Raw genomic sequence first — 18,959 nt, forward strand, 5'->3', positions numbered from 1 at the left:
TCTGCAAAGAGATGAGGATATTGCCTAATGCAAAATAAATAAATAAATGAAAGAATGTGTGTTGCACTTTTCATAATGTCTGCCTCATAGTAAGAGTTCATTAAAAACCAGTTGTTTTATTCTTCTTTCTGCTCAACTTATTTAATGCTATTTTTACAGATTAAAAAAAAAAAACATGAGGTTTGGCCAGTGGCTTCCTGATTTCTCTGGTACATAAATCCAACACCCCTTAATTCTGTCTTATCTGTCTTAAGTGACATTCAGGCAAACTGCCCAGCACCTCCCCAGACGTTTCCTGAGTGACCCTATTCCCCCAGTGATCCTATTCCTATTTTATATTCTCTAGGCGCTTATTCTTCATGGCCCATCCAGAACCCCTTTCAGGAATCATTTAATTCTTGTAAAACATGGGATCCAAAAGGGCCATCTGCATTTAAAACTACACAGCAATAAATGAGTTTTTATTCTGGGATCTCCCACTGGTAAACTAATACCACTCTATTTTATTATGTTAGTTACTTTCAAAATTTAGTCTAAAACATATTTTTGGTTCAATTAGAGCCAGTAGTCTAAAATTTTTTTCATACATTTTATAATGTGCCCAGGGTTAAATAAAGCTGGGCATGGTGCCCATAATCAAGGTAATCTTCATTCATAATGCTATTTCTTTTGAAAAATCAGATTATACATACAGGGACCTTTTTTTTTTTCACAAAGTAACACAAGAGTTGGAGGTCTCTCTAATAATATTGGTTTATTTATTTATTTTTAATGCAAAATATAATTTTGATTGCTTTCTGTTCTCTATTCCTATATGCTTTTAGCATACCAAGAGAAAAAAGACAACAAATCCAGGTAAGTTACTTCAACACTCAGACAATTATATTTTACCCCAGTGCTCCTCTGATTTGCTGCATTGTAATTTATAGACTAAACAAATCTTTTCTTAATTTCCTCAGTTGATACTTGATTTCTTTAACATGAAAATTGTGGCTATGCATTGTTTTATATCACATTGAATAACCACAGCTTCCTAGATTTTTAGCATAAGATATATTCCAAAATATATAAAAGGGATTGTCAACATCTCAAGTAGATGTGGGATTTTACAGTGAAATAAATGATGGATAACTTGATGATATATAGATAAGAAATGTTAACTACCAATCTTTTAAATAAATAGAATAATTGTGCTTATTCTGTGTACTTATTCCAAAAATGCATTTTTCTTATTTCATTTTTTCACATATTTATTTGTGTTCTTTTATTTCTCCTCCTGGTGACTGGATTAATCTTTCTAACAGTTTTTTTTTCATTTTTAATGTTTATTTATTTGAGAGAGAGAGAGAGGGCACACACAGGGAAGGAGCAGAGAGAGAGGGAGAGACAGAATCCAAAGCAGGCTTGAGGATCTGAGCTGTCAGCACAGAGCCCAAATTGGGGCTCAAACCCACCAACTGTGAGTGCATGACCTGAGCCAAAGTCAGATGTTTAACTTATTAAACCACTGAGACACCCCTAACAGTTTTGATATCAAAGCATATTTTGTTCATTTTTATGTGTGATATAACATAAAATTGTCAACTGTATTTCTACTGTGTCTACCCAATATTTTTATTTCTCTGTTGATCACACCCAGTATCATAGAATCCTTGTTCTTTTTTAAATTTTGTATTATCCAAATCACTCTTTCCTAACATGTACAGTTTGATTTCTACAGATTAAATATCCCACATAAATGCAAGATTATTATTTTATGTTAATTTTGCCTTTCTTTCCTGCCTTTTCCCCCAATTATCTTTCTTTACTATGCAGACTCCCTCTATAATATTCACTTCTATTTGCTCAATCCATTGAAATTCGAGTTCATTTTTATAATGATTTTTTGGAAATGTATGAACCAACAATTCTACTCTAGAAAATTCCACAAAATAATGATACCAAACTATTTAACTAAACTTGGGCATACCAAACAAAACTAACCTAAAATTTTAGTATCTCCTTTATTAATATCCATCATTTAGTCTTTGATTTGGGAACATCAAATTTTAGTAACTCTGCAATTACATGAATTATTATTGTTTATGCCTTTACTCTGTTTTGTCTTTGCTTTATCTTCCTCTTCATAAAGAACCACTTTCCTTTGGTCCCTGGATTTAAACCAGATTCAGTGGCTTTTTCTTTTGGTAACACTGTTCTTCATAACCTTGTTCTTCCTAAGTCAGTTTCCTTTCAGTATTCTATCCTATTTGGCTGCCCACTGAATTGTTTGGTTCCTTTGGAACAGGTGTTTTGAATTGAAAAAATGTACAAGATGCCACAGTAGCTCTGGGGATTTGCCTGCTTTCAAGGTCACCAGAAGTAAGAATATAGATAGAATAGATTATGAATTCCTCTGTGTTCTCCCAATGTCTCTTAAACATTGAAAAAATAGAAATTACTTTCTATTTACATATGTTTTGGTAATAATTGAAATTCAGCATGGAGATTTTATAGATACAAAGACAGTTTTAGATGAATTTCTAAAAGGTTTCCCTCCATGTGTTTTGATGATTAAGGCAAATATTGGAGCATGAATATTCCACATAAAAATCATCATAAATAGTTGAGGTTCGGTCCTTAATGCATAAGTTTTTTTTTAAGGCAACAAGATCACCTGTTGTGATTATGGTAAAATAGTTTGATCGAATCCTGTAGTCACAACTATACAGATGAATCTCTGTTGGCTTCTAGTTTTATGTCTCTTTGTAGTTATGTCTGTTACTTCTACAGGCACACTTTACATTATTTCATTTTGCAATTTAGACAATATCTATTGATATCTTAAAGGGCATTAAAGAATTAATGTATATTAACATTATTATTATTAACATCATTTCTCTTTATTCCAAGGAAATATTTACCAAGTATTTTTTCAACATTTAGTTTAACACATTAATGTAACATCAATGGTGAAGCAGGGGTGGTTTTCTTTCTTGAAGGAATTGCCTCTGCAATGCAATTGTTTCACATTAATAAAGTTATTTACGAAGCCTGGAATGGGACCATTTGAAGGTGTCACTTCATGGCGACCACCTGTTTCTCCTTGGAAAACTTTACTCCAGTCCTGTTCCTTGAGTCATTGTGCAGTTCCAGGGACTACAGGATGGGAAAACTGCACTAACACGATCTTCTGGCTGTGTAGTTACAGTCGCTTTGTGTCTACTTCCTCCAGTGGGCAAAGCTATTTGTGCACAGTTATCACCACTGTGGAATCTTGCTTCAGGATTAGGGACAGTGTGTTTTTCCAATGAGTCCATACCAAGAGTGGGGTGACTCTCCTCCTTTCAACAGAGCAGTAGACCTTTGGTTTTAACTTATAAACATCTTCATAAACATCCAATAGAGGTAGATCCACACAAAGACTAACTTACAGCCCCATCTCAGGTTTTCCACAGGTTCTCATTCCAGAATTGTGCCTGCCTTTCTTGGCAGCTATCTGAACATAGGAGATGGAAGCTGATTCTTATGCAGGAAGTTCTAGAGACTTTCCCTTCTAATCATGGAATAGTCGCAGGGATTCACCTTTTGCTCTCTACTTCTCTCTTTGAATAATTAAGTGGGACAAACTATCTGAAACAAATATTTGCACATATTGGACACCAGACAGTGTCCATTAGGTTAGGACAGTGATATCTTGAAAGAAGGGTGAAATAATAAAAGAAGCCTACAGTTGTCCTTGACTGGGGAAGGTTTATAGGCTACAGTGCAAAAAGGGAGACACCAAAGACACTCTAAAGGTCTCCCTGAGTAGAGTAGCTCCAGAATGCAATGGAATGCTTAAAAATCAAACAAGTGAAATAGAGAACCATTTCAGAAAGAACACAGAGACTAATCTGAAATAGGTTCCAACGACCAAAATTAGAACAATTTGAGTGGCAAAATAAATAACCTTATATTGGATTAAAACCCCAAATAGAAAGCAATTAACCCTGAATCCATATTGAAATAAGTAAGTAATTAAATAAATAATGAGGAAATGACTAATCTTTGGGCAAATAATTTACGTAGACACTCCTTCCTCAAGGAGATGGAGCTTAACTCTCAAACTTTTGACTGTGTATTGCACTTAGAGTAAGGTAGGGAAGGGGAGGATGGGATTTACAGTGGAGAAATCTAGCAAACACTACCTCACCCAGACGATGAAGGCTAATGTCATCAATGATATGTCTTAAAACTATTAAAAAATAACTACCAGTGACTCTGTGCTATGGTTTCTGGGCCAATTACCCTAAGCCCAACAGATAAAAGGCTTTCCCTCCCTGAAGTCAAGAGCCCTCCTGCCCATGGCCTCCTAGAATGACTGACAGGGGAAATTTGATTTGCTTCAAGGAAAGCCCTGTTCTCACCTACAGAGCTGTGCTCTGTTCCTTTGTCCCTCAAAAGAAAATCAAACAATAATTCAACATCAGAATATTTTCTAATATCTTAGTTATTCATTCTCAAGACCCCATGTGAGGCATCAAAAAGACCAGAATAGTATGGGTTCAGCACAATACTTTTCTATCTCTCTTCTTCCATACAAAGGTTCGAAAAGTTTAAATTATTGCTTTAACTACAGTGACCTACTTACACATATAATCTAAATTCACAAATATGATGGCAAAACATCTAAATTTACTCTTGTTTCAATATTGCAATTTATCTTTTATTATAATTATTAATTATCTCAGTGTTTAAATTTTTGCAAACATAATGTTGCTGTCGAATTTCATTGTATTTAACTCACAAGAGAGTAATGCTTTGTTTGCTAACCTTAAAGCAACTCTCTTGGTCTGTCACTTTCTGTCAGAAAGCATGGTGTCGGATCTTCCTAACTGGACATTTGTTTATATGTAATTGCTGCAGGAAATTTGTTCTCTTTGGCTGCTTGGAATCCAATTGATTTTCTGATAGGAAGAATACTCCATGGTGAGAGGCAGGGCCAGTAAGCAGCACTCTCTCCCCACACCTTAGAAGGTAAATGCAGTCAATTGACTCATTCTTGGACTTTTATGTATTTCTGCTTAGAAATAAATCTTGGGTTTGCACTCATTTATTGTGACAGCATCCAGTGGCTTGGATATTCTACCATGACAAAAGACGGGCTACCAGTGGCAGCATCAGAAGCAAACTATTCCTGCTGCATGTCCTTTTCTGAGGCTCCTCCTGACCCTCATGTCTATTATATTACTAGGTCTATCATGTCTTTTTCTTTATACCCATCCAATAAACTGTGGTTCAGCTTCAGTTAGTTCGAATAAGTTTTTATTGCATGCAATTAGGAAGCATGAATGATACATGTATGTACATATTCATATAACAATGAAGAAAGTACATTTCTTGTTAGGTCCTGGTGGGATGCTGCTCTGTATTTTCAATAATCTGTGGGAGTGAAGAGAAGATTGGTCTGGCAGTCAGGCAATCTCAAATTCCTTGTTGTGGTAACTAAGAGCAAAGGCTTTGAAATCAAACCCTTAAGTCCATATCTCAGCTCCCCCATTCTGTATGACTTGGAACAAGTTACTTACCCTCTCCTAGCTTCAATTTCTGCATACATAAAGTAGCAATAATAATAATCCCACCATTTTTGTGATAATTAAATCACAAAAGAATGTCTGGTGTAGAATAAGCACTTGGCAAATGTTTGTTATTGTTGCTGCTGTTGTTGCTTTTTTACCATGTAGTCTGATGCTCTGTGTTTGAATCCCAGCTTTAGAACTCATTAATTTTGTGATGTAGAGCAAATGATATATGATATATATTGTCTGCATATATGTATTTGTGATATGGAGCAAATGACATATAATATATATTGTGTGTATATATATATATTCTGTCATCTATACAATATAGTTATTGATAGGATAATTTAAAGGGCTAATAAGATAACAAAGGCAGAGTACCTAGCATAGTATCTGATAACACACCACAAATATTAGTATTATTTTAACAATTATATCACTGCATCTTCTTGGGCCCTTGCAGTCTTCCCCACTTAAAAAAATATTTGAAACTAAATTATGTTGTCTGCTTATTGCAGGTCTTAAGTGATTCTCTGTGTTCCTGTGAGTGTCTCATGTGATAAATTCAAACAAAGTCCTGACACTCTAGGAGCCCTGTTTCCTCAAAGTGTGTCTGTACACCTACTGAATCAGAAACACAAGAGAAACTCGTTAAAATGTAGATTCCTGAGGCTCGCCCTACACTGACCAATCTGGAATATTCATGGTGCAGCCTAGGCCTCTACATTTCAAAATATACTATCCAGGCATTATCACTGGAAAAATGTATAAATAAAAAACTTATCAAGATTAACCAATAATCTGTGAACATAAATCTATTTAGAAAAATGTGTGTATGTACATATATATACACCTACATATAAACATAGACATGTATGCATATATACACATATAATAAATGCATACACACATATACATATACATACATACAACTTATCAAGATTGACCAAGAGTATGTGAGCAAAAATCTAATTAGAAAAGTGCATGTGCATATATATGCACATGTATGCATACACGTGTATACATAAATACATACATACATAGATACATACAACTTATCAAGATTAACCAAGAATATGTGAGCATAAATCTAATTAGAAAACTGTATGTGTATATATGTGTGTGTGGGTGTGTGCATGCATACATACATATATACATTATATATGTAGCCTAATCATACTAAGAGAATGTATAATTCTGGAAATAGCTTGATGGAAAAAATTTTGATTTTGTGTGCTCTCCATATGAGTTACTTTTTGTTGCTAATCAAAACAGGTGTCAGGGGCGCCTGGGTGGCTCAGTCGGTTAAGCCTCCAACTTCGGCTCAGGTCAGATCTCACGTTCGTGGGTTCGAGCCCCGTGTCAGGCTCTGTGCTGAAAGCTAGCTCAGAGCCTGGAGCCTGCTTCTAGTTCTGTCTCCTACTCTCTCTGCCCCTCCCCCTCTCATGCTCTGTCTCTCTCTGTATTAAAAATAAATAAAATATTAAAAAAATATATTTAAAAAAACAGGTGTCAATGTTAAGTCAAATGATGTTCAAGTATCTCTTTGACTTGAATTTTCTTTGCAGTTATTGGTTGATTTAATCCAATATAAATGAGGACAAGATTCATCTTTTTCCACTCAGATTACTATGCCAAGTGTCACTTATGATAGCTGTCAACTTTTGATCACCTACTCAGTGCAGGAAACTCAATATTATTCATTTTATGTACAGTCTTATTTAATCTTGATATAAAGGGTTATTAATCATTTTTGGTAACATAAAATGATAGGAAATTAAAACAAAACAACAACATCAAAAACAAGAACCAGCACAGTTTAAGAGGTTGTCTCAAATCTTGCCTATAGAAGTTTAGGTGGCTGAAAATTGAGTCCAAGACCGTTGGACACCAAATCGAGGCTCATATTTTAAAGAACTGTTTTAAGGTACACTTTAAAGTACCTTTAGCTACCTTTGCTCATCATCAGAGGAAATTGATTGATTTCAATGCAGAAAATACTTTCCCAAACCTATACAAATACTAACCTTTTATTCTGTATATCTGTGTGTAATTTGATATCAAGGGAAGGAGGGATTAAGAAGTCTTCAGCAAGAAGTAGATACAACATTAAGAACTATAATGAAAGAGAGTTCAGAAAACACTCTTAGATACATAGCTTTATGACATCTAAACACTGACCAAGGACTGCTTCATGATATTTGCTCAGAAAAAGTCTGTCAGAAAGATAGGTGCCACCCAACTACCAATGGATCTCAAATCATGGAGATATAAGGAAAAGGCTAAAAATAAATGTGTTTGTTTGTAAACAAAGTACTCCAGGAAGTGTTTATAGGGATAGCTGCCCCTTGAGCAACCTGAGAATTAAGGGTGTCAAACCTCACAAAGTGAAAAACCTGCATATAACTTCTGACTCTCCAAAAACTAAACTACTAGTACCTACTGTTGAAAGGAAGCCTTACAGAGCATATAAACAATTAACACCCATTTTGTATGGTATGTGTATTATATATGGTATTCTCACAAAAAAATAGAGAAAATAAAATGTTATTAAGAAAACCATAAAAAAGAGAAGATACACTTACAATACTGTAAGTAAACACCGTACTGCATTTATCAAAAATATCTGTGTGTATGTGACTTCACACATTTCAAACCTGTGTTGTCCAAGAATCAACTATATTTCAGTAGTTTTTCCTGAAAATTCTTGCCTTAGATACCATAAAGATCGAATATAACTGGTAGCATTTACAAGCCAGTTGCAGGCTTAGTCCCCAAAAGTCACAAAAATTCTTATTTATAACTTTGAAATGTGTATGAAATATAAGTGCCACCAGTTACTATTTGTAAATGACCTTCAGACAAGTATTGAACCTTCAGTATTTCAATTCCCTCATAGATAAGTTGAGAAGAATAATGCCTAATTGAGTAGGCTCTGAGGTGTAAACAAGTTGCAGCATGTAAAATTATTGAAAAGATGTTTGGCATATAATAAAGCCTAAAATAATATTGCTAATACTATGTTTGACTCAATAGCATTGCCAATATCAAGTTACTATTATTATTATTATTGCTATTAGTACCTCAAATGGGAGACAGCTGTGAGGAAGTTGCCTGTGTGCTCCCAAAGCAGTATATGAAAGGATTGAGAAAGAAGACATCTTCCAGAAAATAAGAAAGAGTGATAATGGCAGGATCAATTGCTGCGTTATTGACAAAGTCTGAATATAAAGCAAATGAAGCAGCCCTGAGGCATCTGTATGAGTCACACTCTAATCAGAACCATGGACAGCGAATGATGGTGCGTTCATGAAGTCATATTAGAGTTCTGCTTGATGGTTAATGCCCACAGTGTAGTCATGGGCTACTAGAAATCATTGCAAACTAATTTTCTTGAATATATATAACAATTATAACAAGTTACACCCCTCATGTTAAGAAATATGTTGCTTCTCAGAAGTCAAGTCAGATGACAATTTATGGAAGATAAAGTGTTTGGAAAAGACTCTATTTGGAAGGGCAGTCATTGATCTCCCAATGCTGTAAGTTCAGGTTTTTGTTCATTGTGTTTTCTGGAAATAAGATATATCTAATTTGGCTGTTATTTAATGAATAAGTAATAAGAGGAAGCACACAAATTACCATTTACCTTTGAAATGAGGTCATTTCAAAATTATTAATAAAGAGTAAAAATATCTAAAAATCCTCAGTGGTTTAGAAGAATGTGAACCATCTAAACCTACGTTATTAAGGGCAGAAATACAATAAGCTTTTTTTGTGTCTTATCCCTCTCTTCTTGTTTTATAGATATGGTATTGGCATTTACATGTAATACCTACTTTATTAGAATGATGTTTTTTTAAAACTGTTCTGCTTTTGTCAAGATTTTTCAGGCTCCTTTAAAAATCTAACTATGCTCTATTAACCAGCTTTGGGAAGTAAAAAGCTGTTCTCTATCCTGCTGAGTAAATATGAATTTCACAGTTAAATACATAAAATAATGATTACATCCAATGGTCACAAGGGACGTGTTTTTAAGAGTATACTAATTAAACTACATCCTTCAGACAACATGTTTCTACACTTACTAGCAATGAACCATATCTGATTGGTCATTAAGTAATTAGGAATGCTAATGTAAATAAAGTGCCATTCAAATGGGGCTTCAGACTGGAGATGAATCATATATTTTGTCTTCTGGTCTGACTATATACGGATCAATCAAATAAAACACCCAAGAAAAAAGTACTTAAGACCAAAGTAAAACATCATTTCATCCATCATTTACTGCTAAATAGATCCCATATTTTTAAGCAGGGCTATTTTTAAAATTGTATTGACAATATTAAAGTGTTATAAACAACTTGAGAAAAAAATACTTAAACTGAGATCCTGCACTTTTGTATGCCTCTACCTCCACTTCTGAGTGTGTGTCTGAGTCTGTGTGTTTGAGTCTAGTTCCTGTAAAATGACAAAGATAAATTTCAGAATATACAGAGTCATAAAGGTGGTGAGATAGAAATGGAAAAATAAATGACACTGGACCAGAAGGAGGGGAACACTGACTAAAAGTTGGAAGTGGAGCAATTGGAAGAAAAATAAATGAAAAGAAATGACAGTAGGACGAAACTCAAAACCTTCAGGATCCGTATTCCTTAAATCAGGAATAGATGTCAAGAAAATTTAATAAAAGTATTTACTTAAGTGTTAAAAAAAAAAAGGAAAAATGATACATGATGCAGCGATGATTTTAGTATGAGTTAATACAGAAAGTTGTTAAACACTGGAAAGTTCTCAAAAGGATTATTCCTCCCTTGCATCAGTAGTAAGAACTTAACCTGGGATCTGGTAGGTGCCAAATAAGAATTTGTTAAATTAATTAATTAATAAACTAATTATGCAAATTTCAATGTAAGACATGTCCTTTTTCTAGAAAGTAGACAAAGAATCAAATTTTTCCATATGTTATTTTGTTAGAGTGACAGCCTTTTAATAATTTTCCTGCCATTCCTGCTCTTTTATGCCACCTTTTGTTGGGGTATAATTTACATTCAATAAAGCAAACAAAGTGTACTAAGAATAAAGCTTGATAATACTGTGCATAAGTACATATCCATTAATATCACCACATAAACATTTAGCACATTTCCATAGCACTGAAGATTCTCTTCTCCCCTTTTTTGATCAATATCGATCACTTCAAAAATAACCCCTTATAGTTTTACTTCTTGAATTTTTTATAACTGGAGGCATATACTGTGTGCATTTTTTTAATTTTTTTAAATGTTTTATTTATTTTTGATACAGAGAGAGACAGAGCATGAGAGGGGGAGAGGCAGAGAGAGAGGGAGACACAGAACCAGAAGCAGGCTCCAGGCTCTGAGCTAGCTGTCAGCACAGAGCCTGACGCAGGGCTCGAACCCACGAATGTGAGATTTGACCTGAGCTGAAGCTGGAGGCTTAACCGACTGAGCCACCCAGGCGCCCCCTGTGTGCTTTTTATATCTTACTTCTTTTAAGCAACACAGTATTTTAAAGATTCACCTGTCATTATATATGTCAAATGTTTGTATGTTTGTGCATGTTGTTATGCACATACATAAAGTATTTATGTGATACATAAAGTATATATATACATATATATACACACATATATATACATATATATCATATACATACAAAGAAATAAGTTGTTCTTTTTCTATTGCTGCACAGTACTCTTTTGTATGAGTACATTAAAATTTGTTTATCCATTCTCTTATTGAAAGGCATTTATGTTTTGTCCAATTTGGGTTATTATGGGCATTCTTGCACAAGCCTTTTAGTGAACATGCTTACTCATTTCTCTTGAGTATGTATTCAGGAATAGAACTAGTAGGAGATAGATTAGGATGTAGTTAATGAGTTTGAAACTGTCAAGGGGCATCTAGGTGGCTCAGTTGGTTAAGTGTCTGACTATTGGTTTCAGCTCAGGTCATGAACTCATGGTTTCTTAGTTCAAACCCAGTGTCGGGCTCCAAGATAACAGTACAGAGACTGTTTTGGATTCTCTGTCACCTCGTCCCCTGTCTCTTGCTCTCTCTGTCTCTCTCAAAATAAATAAGTAAACTTAAAAAAATTAAAGAATATAAAACAGAAACTGTCAATTTTTTTCAATGTCATTGTACCATTTTACATCCATACAAATTATGTTCCATATCCATTTTCACATTTTTAAAAATATTTATTTATTTATTTTTGAGAAAGAAAGAGCACAAGCAGGGGAAGGGCAGAGAGAGAGAGACATAGAATTAGAAGCAGGCTCCAGGTTGTGAGCTATCAGCACAGAGTCCGATGTGGGGCTCGAACTCACAAACTATGAGATCATGACATGACCCAAAGCTAATGCCCAACTGACTGAGCCACCCAGGCACCCCTTCACATTCACATTTTTAATTTAATATATTCTAAAAATGTATGGTGGTTTTGATTTGCATTTTCCTCGTGTCTAATGATGTGAGGCAAATTTTCACATGGAAATTTGTATATCTTTTTGAAGGAAAGTTTTTTCATATATGGTACAAGGAAATCGTGCTGCATTTTGTAAAATATTGACTGCTTTACCTCACAAGTTATTAAAATTTATGAAAAAGTATTTTAGATGGTTCATAAATGTAAAAGTGGAAGCGAAAATAATATGTTTCTAGAACAACGGTCAGCAGACTATAGCTCAGAGGCCAATCTGGCCTGCCGTTTGTCTTTTTTCTTTAATTATTTTATTTTATTTTGTTTAATTTTTTATTTATTTTGAGAGAGAGAAAGAGAGGGGAGATAGAAAATCCCAAGCAGGCTCCACACTATCAGCACAGAGCCTGATATGGGGCTTGAATCCACAAACTGTAAGATCATGACCTGAGCCAAAAATCAACAAAAGTACAACACGTAACTGACTGAGCCACCCAGGTGCCCCAATCCTTTTCTTTAAAGTACTTGTAAATTTACATCTACTATTCAGAAATAACACAGATACTTTCATGGGGAAAGAAAACTCAACACACTAGAAATGGAAGGGACTTTCCTTAACTTGATAAAGAACTTCCATTTAAAACCCATTGCTGGGGGCACCTGGGTGGCTCAGTTGTTTAAACATCCGACTTCAGCTCAGGTCATGATCTCACAGTTCGTGGGTTCGAGCCCAGTGTCGGGCTCTGTGCTGACAGCTCAGAGCCTGGAGCCTGCTTCAGATTCTATGTCTCCCTCTCTCTCTGACCCTCCCCTGCTCATGCTGTCTCTCTCTGTCTCTCAAAAATAAATAAAAGACATAAAAAATTTAAAAAAATAAATGAAACCCATTGCTGGGACCTGTTGGTGGCTCAGTCAGTTTAATATCAGACTCATGATGTCATAGTTCATGAGATAGAGCCCAGCATTAAGCCCTACATAGGGCTCCACTCTGAGGACTTGAGCCTGCTTGAGATTCTCTCTCCCTCTCCCTCTGCCCCTTCCCTACTCTCTCTCTCTCTCTCTTTCTCTCTCTCTCTCTCTCTCAAAATAAATAAATAAACTTTTAAAAATAACTAAAATACATGGCTAATATCAAATTTTAGGGGGAAAACAGAAGGCTTTTCCCCAAGCTCAGACACAAAACAATGTCTGCTCTTACCATTTCTATTTAACATTACTGGGCGTTTTAATCAGAACAATTAGGCAAGCAAAAGAAGCAGAAAATCTCCAGATTGGAAAGAAATAATTAAAATTATCTGTATTTCAGCTGGCATGATTTTACCTATAGATTATCTTAAAATATTCATGAAAAGATAGAACTGATAAGTGAATTAAGATCAACTTATAAAAATCAATTTTATACGTATACATTAAAATTAAAAATCTGAAAATGCTAGGACTTCCAGAACTATGTTAAATAACAGTGGTAAGAGTGGACATCCTTGTCATTTTCCTGATCTCAGGGGGAAAGCTCTCAGTTTTTCCCTATTGAGGACACCCAGATGGCCAACACACATGAAAGAAGGCTCAATGTCACTCATGATCAGTGAAATACAAATCAAAGCCATACCAAGATACCCCCTCATGCCAGTCAAAGTGGCTAAAATGAACAAATCAGGAGATTATAGATGCTGGCGAGCATGTGGAGAAACGGGCACCCTCTTATACTGTTGGTGGGAATGTAAACTGGTGAAGCTACTCTGGAAAGCAGTGTGGAGACTCCTCAAAAAATTAACAATAGAACTCCCCTATTACCCAGAAATAGCACTGCTGGGGATCTACCCAAGGGATACAGAAGTGCTGATGCATAGGGGCACATGTACCCCAATATTCATAGTGGCACATTCAACAATAGCCAAATCATGGAAAGAATCTAAATGTCCTCACCTGATGAATGGATCAAGAAGATGTGGTTTATATGTATAATGGAATACTACATGTCAATGAGAAAGAATGAAATCTGGCCATTTGTAGCAACATGGATGGAACTCAAGGGTGTTATGCTAAGTCAAATAAGTCAGTCAGAGAAGGACAGATACCATACATTTTCACTCATATGTGGAACAGGAGAAACTTAACAAGATCATGGGTGTGGGGAAAGGGAAAAAATAGGGAATGGGAGGGAGGCAAACCATAAGAGACTCTTAAATACTGAGAACAAACTGCGGGTTGATGAGGTGGGAGAAAGGAGAAAATTGGTGATGGACATAGAGAAGGACACTTGTTGGGGTGAGCACTGGGTGTTATATGGAAACCAACTTGACAATAAACTATAAAAAGAATCTGAAAATGATATTAAGAAATCAATTTAATTTATAGCTGCATCAAAAAGGATAAAATACTTAAGAATAAAAATAACAAAAAAGGTAAAAGTAAAATAAAAGATTAGTACATGGAAAACTATAAAACACTGAAACACTGAAAGAAATTAACCTTAATAAATGGAAAAACATATCTTGTTCATCTAAAGGTTTGACATGAGTAAGATGGTAACACTGCCTAGATTGATCTGCATATGGAATATAATCCCTATCAAAGCCCTATCTAGTTTTTCTGTAGAAATTGAGAAGCTGATCCCAAAATTCATATGATAATTCCAGGGATCCAGAATAGTCAAAATAATCCTGAAAGAGAAGATCAATGATGGTGATTTATACTTCTTGATTTCAAAACTTATAGCAAAACTACAGTGATCAAGACTACATGGTACTCACCTGAAACTGATATACCATTGTATGTTAAAATATTATAAAATTAACATACAAACTTAAAGAAGGAGAGAAAAAAATGACTGGATAGTATTAGCATAATGATATATATAGAAATCAGTGGGATAAATTTCAGAGTCCAAGAAGATGCTTAGGTTTATGGTCAATGATTTTTAACAGGTCCAAGACAACTTAATGAGAGAAAGAATAATCCTTTCAATAAATGGTGCTGGAACAACAGAATATCCATATGCAAAATAATAATAAAAACTATTATTGTTATTATTTAAAAGAAAGAAGAAAGAAACAAAGTGCAGTTGGAAGTCTATGACAGACCATATTTGTCTAAAATTAAGACCAAAATTGAGTAAGAGTTGTTCAAATACCTAACTGTAAGAGCTAAAACTACAAATTCTTAGAAGAAAACTAAGGCTTCAGGTCTACGCCTGAATCTTTGTGACCTTAGAGTAGGCAATGATTTCTTAGATATGATACCAAATTGCAAGCAGCAAAATAAAAAGATAGATAAATTGGACTTAACCAAAATGAAAAACGTATTTACTTCAAAGTAGATTATCAGTAAACTAAATAAAACACTCCAAAGAATGAGAGAAAATATTTATAAATCATATGCATCATATAACAATAGTATTCAGAACTCAAAACTCAATAATGAATTAAACAATCAAATCAAAAAATGGGCAAAGTATTTTGAGTAGATTACTTCTCTAAAAAAGATACAAAAATATCCAACAACCACATGGAAAAATCATTCAACATCATTAGACATTAGGAGAATGCAAATTTGCAATAAACTAGAATGAGATCCCCCTTCATATTCACCAGGATGGTTACCATCAAGAAGAAGGATACAAACAAGTGTTGGCAAAAAACACATCTATGTCCATGTGGGAACACTGGAATCCTTACGCATTGTTGGTGGGCATGTAAAATGGCACATTTGCTTTGGAAAACAGTTTGGCAGTTGCACAAAAATTTAAAGTTATCTTACAATCCAGTAATTCCTCTTCTAGGTAAACATCCAAGAGAATCATAACATGTTCATACAAACACTTGTAAACAAATATTGCACCATCATTCATAGTAGCCAATATCACTCTCAGTATTCACAGATACAATCCTCTGATCTTGATTAGATTTGTCCAGTTTACTTGTATGCGTGTGTGGTGTGTGTTTGTATTAAATCTTATGCAGTCTTATCACATGTAAGTTTGTGCATCTCCTCACACAGCGAGGTCACACAAGATCTCCTTCGCTGTAAATGTTCTTCATTTTGCCCTTTTACAGACATAGCCATCATCTTTTCATCTTCTGTGTCTGGATTACTGAGAATTGGGAGACAGGCCATCTTCTGCCACTTATGGGTAAGAACCCTGAAACATGCCCACCGAGTGTGAGATGGGGATGGGTTCCTTGGTCACCATTGCTGCTGTCATGGGGTGGGTGGGAAAATGATTGCCCCACACCTCTACTTCTAGTGACATTTTGCCTGCCACTGTCTTTGGGTAAGCCTCTACTGGGCTTCCCCCTACTAGCCCTTTAAGCAAAATGGGCAGGTTTTACTTAGGTATTTGTGTATGTTTTCTTATTTTGTCCCTTTTTATCAGCACTGTGGATTTCAGGCTTTCTGATGCTCAATCAGGGTTATGAGAGAGATAAAAAAGAAAACCCAAGGGATTCAAGGTGATATCATCATTCAGGTCCTAAGTTCCCTGTCCAGCCCACCATTTTTTCCCATCTTCAGAGTACTTTTATGATTGTCTGCTGAATAATTTCCAAGATATTTAGTTGTAATTAGAAGGAAGGAGCAGGGAAAATTGAGTCTATGTCATCTTGTTTCCGAACAGAAAGCCTTTCTGCCTGTTTTTATAAATAAATTTTTCTTAGAAGACAACCATGCTCACACTCATTCTTTAAGCATTGTTTATTGTGTATTTAGGCTAAAGTTATAGATGAGTGTTTTCAACAAAGATCACAAGGCCTACAAAGCTTAAAACATACTTTCTAGCCCTTTACAGAAAATATTTGATGTCCTGTGCTCTAGAACAAAACATGTAAGTATATATTCATGATCATGGGATCAGCAAAGGTTTCTTAGAACACAAAACTCACCAATCCAAAAAAAAAGTTATAAATTGGACTATGAGAATGAGAAAAATTGTCTTCCAAATTGGATGGACTTAGACACTATTACTGCATTTCAAGGAGTCATCTGTGCCATTATTCAAACGTGAAAGTCTCCTAATGTGTCATCTTTATTAAATCACATTAGAACAAAGTGAATGGCCTGAGTAATCCAATCTCTGACCCAGGAACTTGGTAACTCTCAGTGGTTCAGATCATGGGGCTCTTGATGTAAAAAAATTGTCACTGATGTTTGGGAATGATTGTCTTAACCCATGTTCTCTATTGCATATGCCTGCATTGTTGCTGTGGCATTTGCCCCCAGTGTAGTTAGATAGCCACCAAATGAGCCACCTCCATGCTGGTGACACGCCTTGTTGACCATTCAGGGTCCATTGTGGAAGAGAAGAGTAAAAAACAGGGTGGAGGTTATCAAGAGAACGTTATGGTTGACCCACTAGTTGGACCCTGGCAATGGGAGGTTTTTATCCCCTCCCTGGTCCTCAGAATGTAAGTTTCTTTTTTTTTTTTTTTTAATTTTTTTGATGTTATTTTTGAGAGACAGAGAGACAGAATGTGAGCAGGGGAGGGGCAGAGAGAGAGGGAGACACAGACTCTGAAGACAGGCTCCAGTCTCTGAGCTAGCTGTCAGCACAGAGCCCAACACAGGGCTCAAACCCACAAACCACGAGATCATGAACTGAGCCAAAGTCGGATGCTTAGCCGACTGAGCCACCCAGGCGCCCCCAGAATGTGAGTTTCACTTGCCTTCCCTGCTCGCATAGGTTGCTCCAAGAATACAGCTTTGAGATAGAAATATGGTTTTGAGACCATCTGGATGGTACACTGGATTGAACTTAGTTAAGGCCTCTATTTAAACTTTTAAGATTTTGCAGGTAGATGGGGCGAACCTCTTGTCTTGCTGCTGCCCAAGACAAGCCTCATAAGCAAGTCTTCTTGCTCATTAGAGCTGCCACCTACCAGTTGGAGTGATCTCCCTCTTTCTTTGATGTCTGTCTCCCTGCGCTCCGCCTATGGGGGAAGTTTCAGATTAGACCAGGAAAGCCCCTAAAGAGGTTACAAACTAACACAAAAGTGTTAGCAGATTTAAAATTATTGAGACATGGCAATAGGAAAGCATATGTAGATATTTTATATTAATTCTTTTGGAAGTAATTCAGTATAGATGTTATTTGCCTGGAACCAAATCCCAGTGTATAATGATTACCTTATATGATCATACTTCTTACCAGGGAACTCTGTAAATAAACACTGCATTGTCAGAATTGTAGGACTCATTAGTAAAAACTTCCTACTTATCAGTTTGCAAGAAATGTAAGTTGATTTACTTTCTCATTACCTAGAAAGTGTTTTTCATACTCCTGACTCATCTTTGTTCTTTTCTCTGTACAGGCAATGAAGTTATAAGTCCTGTGAAGTAATAGACTACAAATTACAATGCTTCATTGCATAAGCAAGTAACAGGAAATGAATTATGAAGAACAAAGTCGTTGTTAACACAAGCTTCAATAATCCTTAATTCTGAACAGGAAAATAGCCAATCAGTTGTGTAAGGGTCTATGAATAAAGTAGGATAATATGCATTTGAATTGTCATTGTCTAAGTTTTTATTTTAGTAGAAGGAAAAACTATCCAGAGAATGTGTGGGAAGTCAGCATTTTAATAAGTTACACAAAATATGTATTCATTTCTCTTTAGATCTCTAGTAAAGTTGGCCTTCCAACTACAAGGAAATGGTGAAAATAAGCTTCTGCATGCATAGGAAATAATGAAGTTTCCCAAGTGAAAGATTAAAACATGACACGAAGCTAATTGAAAAAAATTTAAGTATTGGACTTGCCTTTTTGTCAGGCATATTATGAACATGCAGGTGATAATTTCATACAGTTGGGCCATTATGCCCATGTGATATGTTTGTAACAGTTGCCTGGAGAGCAACGTGGGTTCAAGTGTCAGTAGTTCTGAGGTAGGAAAACATAAGTAAGAATGTGGTGCTTTTTACTGTTTTGCATGTGTGCATTTATTCTCTCTTTGACTGATGTTATTAATGAATTTGTTT

The 18,959-nt window shown here is 35.4% G+C and overlaps 1 long non-coding RNA gene across 5 annotated transcripts in view; it reads left to right on the plus strand.

The window, feature by feature from the left end:
* Nucleotides 1–18,489, plus strand: part of LOC115288957 — a 32,285-nt gene extending 13,796 nt beyond the window's left edge. For 2 of the 5 annotated variants that reach the window (XR_003907294.1, XR_003907292.1), the window contains 5 exons: nt 825–855; nt 2,288–2,361; nt 4,888–4,998; nt 16,043–16,119; nt 18,293–18,489. This is a non-coding gene — a long non-coding RNA (uncharacterized LOC115288957). The remainder of the gene's footprint in view (nt 1–824; nt 856–2,287; nt 2,362–4,887; nt 4,999–16,042; nt 16,120–18,292) is intronic. The other 3 variants (XR_003907295.1, XR_003907293.1, XR_003907296.1) reach the window with 2 other exon arrangements.
* The last annotated feature ends 470 nt before the right edge of the window (nt 18,490–18,959 follow it).

The sequence above is a fragment of the Suricata suricatta genome, chromosome 4 (genome assembly GCF_006229205.1).
Source record: "Suricata suricatta isolate VVHF042 chromosome 4, meerkat_22Aug2017_6uvM2_HiC, whole genome shotgun sequence".
Taxonomy (NCBI): Eukaryota; Metazoa; Chordata; class Mammalia; order Carnivora; family Herpestidae; genus Suricata; species Suricata suricatta.